We start from the raw sequence: 4,282 nt of genomic DNA on the forward strand, positions 1-4,282 counted from the left end.
TGAATGTACTTATGTACGTATGAATAACCAAGTTAACTGTAAGCCGTTGCTTATTAATTATGAATCCCAACTGTGGAAAAATGTCTCACTAATTAGATACAACTCAAAAGAATGTAATTTCAAACAATTTTCAAAGTATGATGTTAATAAATCAAAAAAATGAGTTTTAATATTGTAAAAAAAGTCAATTACTTTAATTTACATCGAAATTATATTTTAAATATCATATGGTTCGGATGGAAATCAATTCATGATTCTTCACATAATTCGTAAATACATATTTAAATATTATATTTCTATTGTTGTTCATAAATCAATATTAAATATTTCTATGCTAATGAGTTCTTATCTACGTAGCATTTCTCCATTTTATTATGTTAAACAGAAAAGAAATGTTTTTGCTTGTTAATTATAATTTAATACGTTTCTCTACGTCCCACAGTATATTGAATTGAAGTATATTAACATTAAAGTAAGTGAGAAAGATTCGATGTGCTAATTAGACCTGAAACTTATTCCAGCTAAGTCATCTAGCCATCACGTCATATTCTTTTCCAGGAAGGAAGTAATCTGCATAGATACAAGTGCGACTGTGTAGTATGCAGTTTGCTTCTCAACCACATAGTTTACGGTTCAGTTCCGCCGCATGGCACCTCGGGAAAGTACCTGTCAATATGGCCCCCGGGTGGCCAGAGTGTTGCGAGCGTATCTGGTTGACAGAAGCGAAAGATATATATATTTACGCAAACAGTAAACCCCATACCCGTATCGGATGGGAGAGTCTGTCATATATATATAGGGGGTGGGTTCGTGTGTGTGTATCGTTGGCGATTTTCTTTATCCGTTTTCCCTTCTTTGGACTTTTTCTATATTTCTGATGAAGAGCTCCGCTCGAAACGTGAAGTCCTTTCTTTTCTCTCCTTTCCTGAGCATCCAATAACAGTACTTGTTCCACATCCTCACGTTGTTGTTTTTTCTTGCTTGTTCTCGATTGGATTGACTACATATATATATATATTTGTATCCAAACGCATACATAAACATATGTATATGTCTGTGCATGTGTATTTGTGTCTCTCTCCCACCACTTCGCCTCTAATGCTTGTGTACGTCCTTGTGACATTACTGGTTCGCCTAAATTGATCGATAGAATAACTTACAGAATTCAAAACTTAAACACCGATTTGTTCGACTAAAACCTTTCAAGGCAGTGCCATGCCATGGCCGCAGCCCAAAGTCTTAAACAAGTAAAAGATTGAAATATAGAAGATAGTTATTGTTTTCTTAGTTCCAATATGTCTGGAAAAAATATTTAAATAAAAGATTCAAAATTCTGATTTATGAGCACTGCGCTGTCTTCCATACGTTCAGTCAATGAAGGTCGACATTTTGTACTTTTGAATCAATATCGGAACATTAAATCCTTTAGTTTTCAACATTTGACAGAACAAAAGTTTTAAAAGTCCTCTTCTAAATATGAATGGATTAAATACGTTGTCAATAAAAAAAATATACATATTTCAATAATCTCTTTAAGCAATAAATATTATTTAGAGATCTTAAAAAGTTTTCTATTCAATATGAATTCAAAAACGTTGTCAATAAAAGTAAACTCATTGTCATATGCTGTTTATGATATAAATATTAGTAATAATAAAGAAAGCATCTTTTTATGATTCAGAGAAGGCAAATGAAGATGATCCTTGACCTTTTCCCAAGCGTCCAAGGCTGATAGAAATGGAATAAATTATTTAGTGACAGGATACATATACCCAATACTTACAATAAAATGTTCTAGTTACCCAAGGACCAGATAGTATTTTTAAACCGCGCGAAGGAAAGAATCAGCCTACTTTACTCGTAAAGGTTTAGTGTAAAACTGGATAAGGTAAAAGGCATATATCCCAGCTAACGCACAATGGGATCCATTTTGAAGGTATGGTTTGAAGCAAATGGTTTGAAGCAAATTTATGCAGGTAAATTCTCATGTATTGCAGGTAGATCCAGTGAGATCCTCCGTGGTTGTATATGTTGTTGAATATAGTACTTCTAGGTTAATATCACTAGAAGGTTTTATTATATTAATTAAATAAATCGGCGACTAATTATTGCCACGTAAAATATACAGGTTTCTCTTAAGCATTATATAGAATTATTATCTGTAGTTTTTGTTCTTCAGTTAGCTATGGAATATTCAGTGCGTTTTCATGAAATATTAGTCTCTCCACACATAACATATTGATTATTTTGAAGCGGTGGCGTCAAACATTCGGAGAAAATTAACTCTAAAGAAACAGTTAGCATTTGTCATATGTCAGAAAACAATACCAATCACGTGTTATCATGTATTATTTAGTACTAAAACATGATTTGCGTTTCAAAGAAGTATAACAAATGTTCTTTTAATAGAATTGCTGTTCTTAAAGGCGCTAGCTGTATAGGCTTAGCAATATGACGCATTTATTCAGTAAGTTTCCTCAACGCTGAAGACTTACTTTGCATCTTTCTTTCTTTCTTTCTTTCTTTCTTTCTTTCTTTCTTTCTTTCTGTTATTTTATTTTAAATTTGTCTTTTTTCTCTTTCCATTGGAAAGAATCATGAATGTCGGAAATAGTTTTCTCCTAAATAAATAGAAGTTTTCATGATATGTTATTATATTTTCTTTTATACGACCGAGCTTTCATAACGGAAAACATTAATAATAAAACACATACATGCCAACATGTATGCAGGTATATATATATATATATATATATATATATATATATATATATATATATATATATATATATATATATATATATATATATATATATATATATATGTATGTATGTATGTATGTATGTATGTATGTATGTATGTGTATATAAAACATATGAACACATACACAAACAAATATAAATATTATATATATATATATATATATATATATATATATATATATATATATATATATATATATATATATATATATAGAGAGAGAGAGAGAGAGAGAGAGAGAGAGAGAGAGAGAGAGAAAGGGAAAGATGTACAGACAGACTGACTGATAGAGAGAATGAGATAGAGAGAGAATAATTCAAATAAACAGTTAACATCTTCGGTTTTAACGTATATATCTATCTATCTATGCACACACACACATATATACATACATACATACATATATATATACATATATATATATATATACATACACACATATATACATACATATATATACATATATATATATATATATATATATATATATATATATATATATATATATATATATTTAAGATCGATAAAATAAGTACTAGGCTTACAAAAAATAAGTCCTGAGGTCGATTTGCTCGACTAAAGGCCGTGCTCCAGCATGGCCGCAGTCAAATGACTGAAACAAGTAAAAGGGTAAAAGAGTATATACATGCATATATATATGCGTGTGTGTGTGTGTGTGTGTGTGTGTGTGTGTAGTTATTCATAGATCAAACTTACTCAGATTACAGAGACTCAAAGAGATAGAGTGAATAAGTCGTTACAGGTCCAACAGCTAAGTGCTTGGCGTTACTTCATAAAGCTGACACGGTGGAGACATCGGAGTGTAAGTTCAGATGATTTTAGCACTACGAAGTGTCTTATATATAGATTTTCTCGCTTTCATTTGCTGTCTGCCCCTCTCTTTCTTCCTTCTCTCTCTCTCTCTCTCTCTCTCTCTCTCTCTCTCTCTCTCTCTCTCTCTCTCTCTCCCTATCTCTCTCTCTATATATAGATATATATTTATATCTACATGCACGGGTGTGTATGTGTGTATATGTGTTCTTGTGTGTCTAAGTGTATGTGTGTGTGTGTGTGTGAGTGTGTGTGTGTGGAACGGACTAAGGACATACGCCTGCCCAGTGTATTTACGAAAATTCGAAGGCCCCGCTCTAAGAATGTGAATATAGATTGGAGAGCGGGTGAAAGGGCTCGTATCTTTGGTGTTCAGGATATATAGGATTACTTGATTGTCCGTAATTGAACTTTTACCTATATCGGGAAGACAGCATTATTCACGTTATCCCATCTGTTCTTACATGGCATTAATATTTTAAGGACCCACTAGTTCTATCCTCTGAGCAATATATTTGTCTCTCCGTTTCCAGATATGTTTTGCAAACGTAGTGGTATACTTTGTCATACTGTCTAAATGACGTCTCGTAATTAGGCATTCTTCAAACGGGTTCTATTATTTGATTTGTTGCGTTTGATGTGACTTCAGTATAACTACAAGAAGGACGGAAAACTTGTTGACTCTTCACTG

Source organism: Octopus bimaculoides, chromosome 23 (genome assembly GCF_046866305.1).
Source record: "Octopus bimaculoides isolate indiv1 chromosome 23, ASM4686630v1, whole genome shotgun sequence".
NCBI lineage: Eukaryota > Metazoa > Mollusca > Cephalopoda > Octopoda > Octopodidae > Octopus > Octopus bimaculoides.